This window comes from Triticum dicoccoides, chromosome 1B (genome assembly GCF_002162155.2).
Source record: "Triticum dicoccoides isolate Atlit2015 ecotype Zavitan chromosome 1B, WEW_v2.0, whole genome shotgun sequence".
NCBI classification, from domain to species: Eukaryota; Viridiplantae; Streptophyta; class Magnoliopsida; order Poales; family Poaceae; genus Triticum; species Triticum dicoccoides.
This window is the reverse complement of record NC_041381.1, coordinates 589,610,082-589,623,728: the sequence shown is the minus strand read 5'-3', so window position 1 is coordinate 589,623,728 and position 13,647 is coordinate 589,610,082. Positions and strand designations below refer to the sequence as shown.

The 13,647-nt window shown below is 45.9% G+C and overlaps 1 long non-coding RNA gene and 1 pseudogene across 3 annotated transcripts in view; one reads left to right on the top strand and one right to left on the bottom strand.

Annotated features, from left to right (window-relative positions):
- LOC119348940 overlaps positions 1–13,647 on the top strand; it is a 67,982-nt gene that overhangs the window by 1,316 nt on the left and 53,019 nt on the right. For 2 of the 3 annotated variants that reach the window (XR_005169168.1, XR_005169166.1), the window contains 2 exons: positions 49–270; positions 359–667. This is a non-coding gene — a long non-coding RNA (uncharacterized LOC119348940). Of the gene's footprint in view, positions 1–48; positions 271–358; positions 668–13,647 lie in introns of those variants that run through there. The other variant, XR_005169167.1, reaches the window with a different exon arrangement.
- Positions 3,231–4,023, bottom strand: LOC119348939 (annotated as a pseudogene).

Sequence of the window (13,647 nt, the reverse complement as noted above, 5' to 3'; positions counted from 1 at the left end):
TTGAAACGGTTAGTCTTGATAGGTCTGACCACTTATATTGTTTTGAAGGTTCAATGAGCATATGGTAAAGGAAGGTATCAGTGGATTCACCAACGTAGATTACAAGAGTAAAGGTTTATCTAATGAGGCCTTGTCGCGGCGCTGCAAGTGTTGCCCCCTCCTCCCCAAGGGCAAGGTGAAGGAAGGTGCCTGTGTGGTTCTTCTGCAGCTCGCAGCGAGGATTGCTGTGTCCAACCTGCACAAAAATGCCAAGAAGTCTTTCTCGGAGATGTAAGCCACTGCGCATGTATCTGCCATGATTCCCTTCGGTTGGATTTCGTGGATTTGGGTGCTGAAAAATTATGGGTTATGGATGCAGGATTAAGGACATGTACCTGCACTACAATGAGAGATATGGGCTTCTTTGTGGCTTCCAAACTTGAAATGTTTGTTTGGAAGTTAGGTTAGTTTTTTGTTGTTGATTCACAGCTTCTCACATATACTGTCCTCTTAGACCTTTAGATTTCCAAAGAAACTAAATGAAGATACGGTGGTATGGTCTCAATAGTACAACTTAAAGCCTTCGCTTTATATTTTCTCTGAAATTTGCTCTTGAAGAATCATGTATCTATGTTAGATCCGGTGAGAAAAGGCGGCTTCCAAGTAGAGGATGCGGGAGTGTTGGCCACATTTGGTTTTCGATTTGAGTGTCTAACTATTCTCACAATACTTGGCTCTCCCTCGGCCTTTGCGCCATTGGCGCAACGAGTCATCTAGTGGTTCAAAGCCAAAATAGCATCACAAGTATACTGTTCAAACTTGAGGTCCCACAAATAACTTTACATGCAAATGATGAAAACATTCAAATCAATAGCTATACGGTACGGATCACATCGATTCAACAATAAAAGAACGTACGTGTACTCAGAAGTTTATATCTTTTTTTTTGCGGGGTCTCAGTAGTTTATATCATTTTCTTCTCTTTCTTGCCGCGCTAGCTAACCAAATGGATATCCTCATACATATTAGAGAATATGAATTATATCAGTGGATTCTAAAAGGGTGCAGAGACTGTTCAGCAATACCAATAAGATATTCATTCGTCGGAAGGTTCATAGCTATGCATTGATACTCCCATTTCCCAATATCAATATTCCCACAACCAATACATCAAGAACCAAAAGAATGATAACTAACTCAAGAATATTTTAGCCCATTTCAAGCAGAAAAGTGAGAATCAACATTTACAAGTTGATGTAAGCTCGCAAGCAATACATCTGTGATGGCACGAATCAATTCATTCTATTTAAAGCATGCATCAGAAAAGTTTGCCAGAACATGCATCAGAAAAGTAACACATAAGGCCTTCCACTATGTAGGCCAAAAACGGTGCCAAATTCATTTTCTATATATTTGGCACCGGTGCCCTACGTTGCCCAGCCGATGCCAAACAAAATATTCAGGGCATCGATGCCTCTACTTGCTCAGGTGCCACATTCCTTGAGGCAATAAACTAAGCTCGTCACTGTACAGTACTTTCACAAGCAAAGCAACAACCGGAGACACATACTTGGGCTGATCTATTACTACTTTATACGTATGTGGGGTCAAGTTGGAGTCGATGCCAAATCCTCCATGCTGTGTGAGGGGTGCTAAATTTCTTTCATTTGGCATGGATATGTACGTGGGATACTTTTCAGAACTTCAGCACCGAGCGCATAGTGGAGGGCCTAAGATGCCTTATCCAGTTTGACTAGAGTCTATCAGTAGAAATGTAATATTCCTCCGTCCGAAAATTCACCCTTTAAATAGATGCATCTAGCATCAAGTTAGTACTAGATACATTCAGTTGAAGGACAAATTTAAAATAAGTATTTTCGGACGGAGAAAGTATCAAAGATTTATTAACAACCTACGATCCAACTTAATGCACGGTATGTTGGCAAACACCAACTACTAATATTGTTAGAATTGTTACAACATCTATGGATGCAAAAGTAACTAACTTTTGCATCTCCAAGGCCCAAACCCTTCTAACAGATGATGTAGATGCAAATACAAAAAGAAATTACATCCCCAATAGATGATGTAGATGTAAATGCAAATTAAAATTACATCTCCGATGAAATACAACACCTGGATTGCATCTCCATCTCTAGGAGATGTAAAACTGGCGGTCGCGCGCCAACTGCCAAACCGCTTTCATTTTCCTTCCGCCCACCCGCCTGCCGCCCGTCGACCACCATCCAGACCATGGACGACTCCACCCACCCCGCCGCGCCGCCGTAACCACTAAGGAGCCGCCGATTTGAGTCCGTCTCGCCGCACTTCCGCCGTCGTGCCACTTACCCACCGCACCACGCCGCACGCCGGCCCCCTGCCAGATCCAGCCGCTCCACCGCCCCCGCCGCCGGTTCCGTTGTTGCTCTGCCGCCGCTCACCTCCAAATCGGCTTAATTGGCTGCTTCTCCGCCGCCGAATCACCGTCGCGCCGCGACATGATTTGAGACCCCCCTCCCCGCTGCCCCGCCACCACCGGATTCGAACCGCACACCTGCCTCCACGCCACCGTCAGTTTTCCCGCTTTTCCGCCGCCAGACTCGACCTTCTCGCGCCGCACGACGTCGCCCCCGCCGAGACCAATCCATTGCTCGATTCATAACCGCGCAGTCGACCTCCCGGCTCTCATTGCTCGGCCGTCGCTCCTCCCGTCTCTCGGCGCTCGGCCACCGGCGCTCATGCCGACTAGTTATACACAACCACGCAACCGGCGGCCGGTTTTACATCTCCATTTTGCATCATCTATCGGAGTTGCTCTTTTACATTGAGTTGCCTCTTTTTTGAAGATGTAAAATGCATTTTTTAAAGATGTAAATTTTTTACATATCGTGTTTTACATCTTCAAATTTGCATCATGTATTGGAGATGCTTTTAGTATTGTGTTTATCTTGTACACATATACTCGCACGTGGCTGCCTACCAACACAAACCAACATCAACTTGCAGGCATGTTTGGACTTCGGACTTGACCTGGTCGATCAGGACATGCCTGCTTCTTTTTTTCCAGTCCCCTTTACCCGCCAACTGAAAAAACTAACAACAATCCCCTGTACCTTTTCTGTTTCTTTTTGAAAAGAAAAGAAAGAAAAAACAGCGAGCCAGCCAAGCCACACAAAAATCTACAACCATGCATTCATTTTGACTGGATTCAAATGGCGATCAACCCATCGTCGCCAACTCTCTTCTTTGCATCAGATGGAATGATGGCTCGAGCACCACGAACCGGAGGCCGAGGCCGTCATGTCGGCGGCGGCGCCCAGCAGCTCCTCGAGGTACTCCGCGCCAAGGTCCTCCAGCTCCATCACCACGCCCTCCGGCCGGCCACGGGCCTTGCGGCACGCCGCCGGCGCCGTGGCTTTTCGGCTCCGCATGGAGTGCCGCCGCTTGGGCGCGGCCCCGCACGTCTTCCCCCGCGCCCTCGAGCGAGCGGCGGACCTGGTCGGCGGGGAAGTTGAGGACGGCGGCGGTGCCGCGCATGGCGAAGGCCGCCTGGTCGTAGGCGAGCGCCGCCGCCTCCGGGCTCTCGAACGTGCCCAGCCACACCCTCACGCCGTTCCGCGTCGAGTCCCGGATCTCCGCCGCGTACTTGCCCCAAGGCCGTTTCCGCACGCCGCGGAACGCGCGCCCCGCCTACGCCGGGCGCCTCCTGCTTCAGCGGCGCCGCCGCTGCCCTGTGCGCGGAGGCGTCCTGGTGCCGGGAGGGCATGTTGGGCGGGAGCTTCTCGTGGCGTCGTTGGTGCCGAACGTCGGCGGGGGCGGCGTGGCCGGGGCGTGGCGGTGGCAGCTGCTCCACGGCACGGAGTCGGTGGAGCCGGTGGAGGAGCTGGGCGAGTGGAGGGGAAATGTTGCTGCTCGGTGGTGCGTGGTCATGGCACGGCGCGCCAAAAAGTTGACGACGCCGGTGGTGAGCCGCGGCGACGTAGAAGAAGAAAAGAAGAAGGCGTGGGACGCGGTTTTTTACGTTCGCGTTCCATATACATCGAATCCGAGCCGGTTATCATGCATCGAATCCGAGCTAGCAGATTTGTTTATCTAGCTAGGTCATGTGCATGCTCTGCGCACGTTTTCCTCCCATGCTCTTGTTTAGTGGCAGGCCAGCTTCATAATTATATCTGGCCTGGATAATTAACATCGCTAGTAATTTTTTTTGCAGGATAACATCACTAGTTACTGTGGGATTATTACATGTTAAACCCACAACCTCATTAAAAAATCACGTGCATGCAATTTTTATGAAGGCTTTGTCAGACTTTATGAAGGATGTGCCTGAACTTTGGCATGAAAATCAGGAGGACTTTTGAAAAAACCAATAAAAATTGAAAACTTCTTTGAGTTTTGGCGACAAAGTTCCAAAAATATGGTTAAAAAGTTCTCTATCTATTTTTCAAAAATTGCGAGCTATGCCAGAGTTTTCCAAAAGTTCTTCTATTTGTCATGACAAAGTTCAGATACCAGTTTAACAAAGTTTGATTCTATTTAAAACTATTTAAGGAACATTCTTTGAGAACAATTTCAATAACATGATATTTTAATTTTGTGATGTTTAAATTACTTCCAACAGCATAGGCTAGAGAGATAATCACATGAATTAATTCCACAACCGGAGGGGTAAAGCAAATCTAGCTACTACTGGACAAGACTAGCCAACATCGTCACCTACTACTGGGCAAGACTAGCCTGGGTCCTAGCGGGGCCCTTCTCAGCTTTCTCACATGCATCATGGGTAGATTTGGGCGGTCGAGATACGCGCTGTGAACGAAACGTGAAATTAAATGCCTTTTCCCGAAGGCGCGCATGTGCTGCTTGGATCAGCCATGGAATGTTCCTTTGATGTCGAGTTGAAAGTTGAAACGACCGGAAGCGCGCCTCCATGGTTTTTATACGGGCGACAGGAGATGGTTGGGAAGAGAACGAAGCTAGAGAGTGCGGCTAATCTGCACCCAGGCTCATCTGCACCCACGCTTAGAAAAAAATTCAAAAAAAAATACTAGAAAAATTCAAAAAATTCCAATTTTTTTTGTGGTGGTAGATAATTTGATGCGTGAGGTGCGCCCCAAAAATCAGCTCATTTGAGCATCTGAGCAGCTCTCGGCAAAAAAGACAAAATCAGGGTCTGTAAAAATGTTTACTGTTCACGCACTGTTTTGACCCGATTTGTCTTTTTTGCCGAGAGCTGCTCAGATGTCCAAATGAGTTGAATTTTGGAGCGCACCTCACGCGTCAAATTATCTACCACCACAAAAAAAATTAGAATTTTTTGAATTTTTCTATTATTTTTTTGGAATTTTTTGCTGAGAGGGAGCAGATGAGCCCGGGCACCGTTTTGAGTTTTCCGCCCAAGTGGATTTTTTCTAACCAGTTACACGTACAACCTGTATCCTAGCTCTCCATCTAGGGTCATGTCTAATCAACCTGCCCCACCGAGTTGTCAGCCATGCAGTGTACCCCTCGTCATATTCACATGCATGTTGCGGCTCTTTAAATAAAATTACAGAATAGCCAAAAATGTCACCATTACTTTCAAATAAATTACGCAAAATTTTTGTTTATGTGTTTGAGTTTCTCACAGCCAGCTCTTCAAAACAAGTCTAATATCAACATATTTCAAATTAAGTTGCGAGCCCAAGATAAAATTAAACTGTGTGTGGCTCAACAAAGTTCAATAAACATTTCATCAAAGTTCGGCCCAACTGTCGATAAAGTTCTTTGTTTCCATATACATTTTCTAGCAAAGTTCTTTCATATTTGTAACAAAGTGCAGACCCACTATTTAGAAAGTTCTTCAGCCCTGATTCTGTTTATTTGGCACTTTAGAATAAAAATGAAAAGTTATTCACTGTTTAAAGCAAAAGTTTTTTAAAAAAAGTGTTTCAAATGTATCCAAGACTGTATTTGTTCTAAAGGGCTTGGCGTCACGAGTTCAAATATGTAAAAAGTTTTGAAAATGACCTTTTGATTCTAAAGATATGTACCATCTAAATTGTCAAAAGAAAATGAAAAACGATGGGTGTTAGAGAAGAGAGGGAAGCTAATGTAGGCCATACATGTGTTAGTACTTGTGCAGGAAGAGAGAGAGAGAGAGTATACATGCACATGCAAGGGCGCGCATCCGCTTGCATCAGCAATGGCAGTGATTCGCGTTGTGCGCCTAACTGGTTAGGATTCGCCATATTTGGAACGAAGCAGGGGAGGGTAGAACTGGGATTATGTTTAAAAAATGCTTTGCTTCCTGGTTTCCGACTGTTTCCGGATGCCTTTGCCTACTTGCCTTGCTTTTGTTGGGGCTCCACAAAATGCAGGAATGTTACACTACAGCAAAAAAAAATGCGGGTGGAAATATTGTATTACTCAAGAAAATAAAGAGTTAGAATTAGTGGTGACTAGCTCAAGCACTGTCGGGGGTCCTGAACCAATCCAAGTCATGGTTCTTCCCTCGGTACGAGCAAAGTTTGCTAGACTATCGCTAACCTGGTTTTGAGTTCGGTTTATATGAGTAATACAACTTTCACGGAGAGATAAGAGATATCTAATCTCTTTGACTAATGAAGCATAAATAGACCCATCTTTCTCTTGCTCTTGGATCAACTTTATAGCAACAAGTGAATCCATCTCAATGGCCACTGGAAGATCACTTCGCTGGATCGCTAGAGATAACCCTTCCATGCAAGCACACAACTCTGCCTCCAAAGCTTCACGACACGAGTAAAGTGTTCTGCATGCTGAAAAGATTACGCCTCCCAAAGGGTCCCGTAACACCATACCTACTCCTGCCCTGCCAGCATCAAAAGATCCGTCCGTGTTTAACTTTACCCACCCCTCCGGTGGTGCAGCCCACTTGGGGACGGGCGGCGAGGGCAAGATATCAGCCTAAAGTAACATGCGGTCATAAGAGATGATTGATTTCCCCTTGGCTGGATCCATATGTGTGTTCGTTTTAGTAGCAATTAGAGACTCCAAATAGCTAACAAGGAACCTCTCAACAGGCGGCGGGATCTTATTGTGCACTGTCTCATTACGTATGAACCAACACCTCCAGAGTGTCATAAGAAGCATGGACCTCTCTATTTCATGTAATGGTTGTAGCACATTGAACAGCCATTCCTTCCCGACATTCACCACAGTATCCACTGGTGGAAGGTTCCAAACTTCTGACATATACATCCATAATTCTCGTGCTCTAGGTCAGCGACATAACGGATGGAAGTTGTCTTCTGGTTCCACGCCACATGCCGGGCATATGTTGGTGGTTTCCAAGGTCCTCTTATGCTTATTAACCCAAGTAGGAAGGGAGTCTGAGACCACTCTCCAAGCAAAGTTTTTGACTGTTGGTGGGATATCCGTTTTCCATATCAAGTTCCAGATGGCCCGGCAGCCCTCCGGATTAGTGCCAGACGCAGATTGAGATTCCCGGTTGGCTTCATCAAAAGCAAACTCATACGCCAACTTCACCGAGAATTGTCCAAACCTCCCTGGTCCCCATGCAATTGTATCCTCCTCAAGCCGTAATTTTAATGATCGCATCCACATCACAAGGCCAAAAGTAATTCTGCATCAAGTTCATATTCCACGATCCATTGTCATTAAGTAGTTCGGACACATAGCGGATACGACAATTTCCTCTTGGAGAGACCAGTTTTAAAGAGTGGGGTCTAGGTATCCAATTGTCTCTCCATACACAAATGGTTGCTCCATTGCCCACTCTCCAGACTAGGCCTTTTTTCAGGAGCTCTAGTCCATAACTTATAACCCGCCAAGACGGGGAAGCATTACCAGAAAAGACCGTGTCCTCAATCTGACCATCTGGGTAATAACAAGATTTTAACAGTCGAGCAGAAAGGCTCTCCGGCCTATCAATAAGTCTCCTAGCTTGGCATGCAGGAGTGCTTGGTTGAATAGTCTGTAATCGCGGAATCCAAGCCCTCCTTTACATTTTGGTTGCATCAAATAATCCCAAGACTTCCAATGTACTTTTCTGCGCCCATCTTTAGAGCCCCAATAGAAGTTTCTAACCATCCTTGTTAGGTCATCACAAACTAAGAATGGAAGTTTAAAAACGCCCATGATGGATGTTGGGAGAGATTGTGCAACTGACTTGATTAAAACTTCACGGCCTGGTTGCGCCAGCCACCCATCTCCCCACTGTATAAGTCTCTTAGTGAGACTAGCTTGCAAATTTTGGAATCGTCCTTTAGACATCCAACCTTCAGGTGTAGGAAGACCCAAATATTTTTGTTCGAATTCTGCCTTAGTAACTTCAAGGACAGTTCGGACCACATCCTGGGCAGCCTCTGGGCATGCATGTCCGAACAATATGGAGCACTTGTTTAGACTAATGCTCTGGCCAGTAGCACTTGCATACATGTCCAATATCTCTTTGACTTTCAAGGCTTGATCCTGTGTTGCTTCAAAAAATAGTAAAGAGTCATCGGCAAATAAAAGATGTGATATTCCCGGCGCCCTTCTACAGATTTTTACAGGAGTGATATTTCCAATATTGACTTCATGCTTCAGAATGGCAGAGAGCCCGTCAGCAACAAAAAGGAATAAGAAGGATGATAATGGGTCACCTTGCCGTAGCCCCCGCGACGGTGCAAACGAAACTAGAAGGGTTCCATTAAGTTTTACCGAATACCTCATCGAAGTGACACATGTCATAATCCAGTCCACCCAATGATGAGAGAAACCCAATTCTGCATCATTTGCTTCAAGAAAACCCAATCAACTCTGTCGTACGCCTTTGATAAGTCGAGCTTATAGGCACAAAAGCTTCTGGTAGGATCTTTCTCTTGCTTTATATGATGGATGCACTCGAAAGCAATGAGTGCGTTATCAGTAATCATCCTTCCGGGGATGGAAGCACTTAGCTCCGGTGATATAATATCATCTAGAATTGGCCGAGCCGGTTCACCAAACACTTTGATATGACCTTATAGATTACATTACATAAACTAATAGGCCTAAAATCGGTCAACTTTGAAGGATTAGGAAATTTTGGGATAAGAATGATTGAGGTTGAATTAACCCCTTCTGGCATCACATATTAATTGAAAAAATCCTTCACTGACGAGATTACACTGTCCCGCAACGTACTCCAGTTGCGCTGAAAAAAACATGCAGGAAATCCATCCGGACCCGGGGCCTTCAACGGTCCAATCTGAAAGAGGGCATCCGCAATTTCCTCATCACTGAAAGGAGCACATAGCTTAGCATTATCGTCATCAGTTATCAATGCATCAAACAGGCTCAAAACCAGAGTGTGGATGAGGTTCGGATCAGCCGTGTACATTATTTGGAAGTACTCACTAGCCATATTTCTCATTGTCGCCTCGTCTGAATGTGCAACCCCACTATCATCAACAAGTTCACAGTTTCTATTCTTGCGAGCTCTCCAAACTGCCTTACTCTGAAAGTATTTCGTGCTCATGTCCCCCTCTTTCAACCAATTTATTCTCGACCTTTGGATCCATAGCATCTCTTCCTGGTATAGTAACTCGTTCATTCTATCAGTTACTCGCCGTAAATCCTCACGATCAGCGTTCATATTCATCAATTCCTCGAGTTGTGAATCGGACTTGGCAAGCTAACAGGTGATATTACCAAACTTCTGTTGGAAATATGCCCTAGAGGCAATAATAAAATGATTATTATTATATTTCCTTGTTCATGATAATTGTCTATTATTCATGCTATAATTGTGTTATCCGGAAATCATAATACATGTGTGAATACATAGACCACAACATGTCCATAGTGAGCCTCTAGTTGACTAGCTCGTTTATCAAAGGATGGTTACGTTTTCCTGACCATGGACATTGGATGTCATTGATAACGGGATCACATCATTGGGAGAATGATGTGATGGACAAGACCCAATCCTGAGCATAGCACAAGATCGTGTAGTTCGTTTGCTAAAGCTTTTCTAATGTCAAGTATCATTTCCTTAGACCATGAGATCGTGTAACTCCCGGATACCGTAGGAGTGCTTTGGGTGTACCAAACGTCACAACGTAACTGGGTGGCCATAAAGGTACACTACAGGTATCTCTGAAAGTGTCTGTTGGGTTGGCACAGATCGAGACTGGGGTTTGTCACTCCGTATGACGAAGAGGTATCTCTGGGCCCACTCGGTAATGCATCATCATAATGAGCTCAACGTGACCAAGTGGTTGGTCATGGGATCATTCATTACAGTACGAGTAAAGTGACTTGCCGGTAATGAGATTGAACGAGGTATTGGGATACCGACGATCGAATCTCGGGCAAGTAACGTACCGATTGACAAAGGGAATTGTATACAGGATTACTTGAATCCTCGACATCGTGGTTCATTCGATGAGATCATCGTGGAACATGTGGGAGCCAACATGGGTATCCAGATCCCGTTGTTGGTTATTGGCCGGAGAGCTGTCTCGGTCATGTCTGCGTGATTCCCGAACCCGTAGGGTCTACACACTTAAGGTTCGGTGACGCTAAGGTTGTAGAGATATTAGTATGCGGTAACCCGAAAGTTGTTCAGAGTCCTGGATGAGATCCCGGACGTCACGAGGAGTTCCGGAATGGTCCGAAGGTGAAGATTTGTATATAGGAAGTCCAGTTTTGGCCATCGGGAAAGTTTTGGGGGTCACCGATATTGTACCGGGACCACCGGAAGGGTCCCGGGGGTCCATCGGGTGGGGCCACCTATCCCGAAGGGCCCCATGGGCTGAAGTGGGAAAGGGAACCAGCCCCTGGTGGGCTGGTGCGCCACCCCTTGGGCCTCCCCCTGCACCTAGGGTTGGAAACCCTAGGGGTGGGGGGCGCCCCACCTGACTTGGGGGGCAAGTCCCCCCTTTGCCCCCCCCCCTTGAGATTGGATCTCTAGGGGGCCGGCGCCCCCAGGGCCCCTATATAAAGAGGGGGGAGGGAGGGTTGCGCACCCTAGTCCCTGGCGCCTCCCTCTCCCCCCCATAACACCTCTCCCTCTCGCTGAGCTTGGCGAACCCCTGCCGAGATTCCCCGCTACTTCACCACGCCATCGTGCTGCTGGATCTCCACCAACCTCTCCTTCCCCCTTGCTGGATCAAGAAGGAGGAGACGTCTTCCCCAACCGTACGTGTGTTGAACATGGAGGTGCCGTCCGGTCGGCACTAGGATCTTCGGTGATTTGGATCACAACGAGTACGACTCCATCAACCCCGTTCTCTTGAACGCTTCCGCTCGCGATCTACAAAGGTATGTATATGCACTCCTCTCTCTCGTTGCTAGATGACTCCATAGATTGATCTTGGTGAAGCATAGAATTTTTTTATTTTCTGCAACGTTCCCCAACAGTGGCATCATGAGCTAGGTCAATGTGTAGTTTTCTATGCACGAGTAGAACACAATTTTGTTGTGGACGTAGATTTTGTCAATTTACTTGCCACTACTAGCCTTATCTTGTTTCAGCGGCATCGTGGGATGAAGCGGCCCGGACCGACCTTACACGTACACTTACGTGAGACAGGTTCCACCGACTGACATGCACTAGTTGCATAAGGTGGCTAGCGGGCGTCTGTCTCTCCCACTTTAGTCGGATCAGATTCGATGTAAAGGGTCCTTATGAAGGGTAAATAGAAATTGGCATATCACATTGTGGTTTTGACGTAGGTAAGAAACGTTCTTGCTAGAACCCTATTGCAGCCACATAAAAACATGCAACAACAATTATAGGACATCTAACTTGTTTTTGCAGCATATGCCTTGTGATGTGATATGGCCAAAAGGATGTGATGAATGATATATATGTGATGTATGAGATTGATCATGTTGTTGTAATAGGAATCACGACTTGCATGTCGATGAGTATGACAACCGGCAGGAGCCATAGGAGTTGTCTTAATTATTGTATGACCTGCGTGTCATTGAATAAACGCCATGTAATTACTTTACTTTATTGCCAAACCATTAGCCATAGTAGTAGAGGTAATAGTTGGCGAACAACTTCATGGAGACACGATGATGGAGATCATGGTGTCATGCCGGTGACGATGATGATCATGGCGCCCCGAAGATTGAGATCAAAAGGAGCAAAATGATATTGGCCATATCATGTCACTATTTGATTGCATGGGATGTTTATCATGTTTTTGCATCTTATTTGCTTAGAACGACGGTACTAAATAAGATGATGCCTCATAATAATTTCAAGAAAGTGTTCCCCCTAACTATGCGCCGTTGCGAAAGTTCGTTGTTTCGAAGCACCACGTGATGATCGGGTGTGATAGATTCTAATGTCCACATACAACGGGTGTAAGACAGATTTACACATGCAAAACACTTAGGTTGACTTGACGAGCCTAGCATGTACAGACATGGCCTCGGAACACAAGAGACCGAAAGGTTGAACATGAGTCGTATAGAAGATACGATCAACATGAAGATGTTCACCGATGATGACTAGTCCGTCTCACGTGATGATCGGACATGGTCTAGTTGACTCGGATCATGGATCACTTAGATGACTAGAGGGATGTCTATCTGAGTGGGATTTCATTAAATAATTTGATTAGATGAACTTAATTATCATGAACTTAGTCTAAAAACTTTTGCAATATGTCTTGTAGATCAAATGGCCCATGCTAATGTTGTCCTCAACTTCAACGCGTTCCTAGAGAAAACCAAGCTGAAAGACGATGGCAGCAACTACACGGACTGGGTCCGGAACTTGAGGATCATCCTTATAGCTGCCAAAAGAGCATATGTCCTAGATGCACTGCTAGGTGAAGCACCCGTCTTCCCTGCAACTCAAGACGTTATGAACGCATGGTAGTCGCGTGTTGATGACTACTCCCTCGTTCAGTGCGGCATGCTTTACAGCTTAGAACCGGGGCTCCAAAAGCATTTTGAGCAACACAGAGCATACGAGATGTTCAAAGAGCTGAAAATGGTTTTCCAAGCTCATGCCCGGGTCGAGAGATATGAAGTCTACGACAAGTTCTATAGTTGTAAGATGGAGGAAAATAGTTCTCTCAGTGAGCACATACTCAAAATGTCTGGGTTGCACAACTGATTGTCCCAGCTGGACATTAACCTCCCGGACGAGGCGGTCATTGACAGAATCCTTCAGTCGCTCACACCTAGCTACAAGAGCTTTGTGATGAACTACAATATGCAGGGGATGGTGAAAACTATTCCTGAAGTATTTTCAATGCTGAAATCAGCGGAGGTGGAAATCAAAAAGGAACATCAAGTGTTGATGGTCAATAAAACCACTAGTTTCAAGAAAGGCAAGGGTAAAAAGAACTTCAAGAAAGACGACAAGGGAGTTGCCACGCCCGGTAAGCCAGTTGCCGGGAAGAAGCCAAAGCATGGACCCAAACCTGAGACTGAATGCTTTTATTGCAAGGGAAGAGGACACTGGAAGCGGAACTGCCCCAAGTACTTAGCAGACAAGAAGGCCGGCAACACTAAAGGTATATGTGATATACATGTAATTGATGTTTACCTTACCAGTACTCGTAGTAGCTCCTGGGTATTTGATACCGGTGCGGTTTCTCATATTTGTAACTCAAAACAGGAGTTGCAGAATAAACGGAGACTGGCGAAGGACGAGGTGATGATGCGCGTCGGGAATGGTTCCAAGGTCGATGT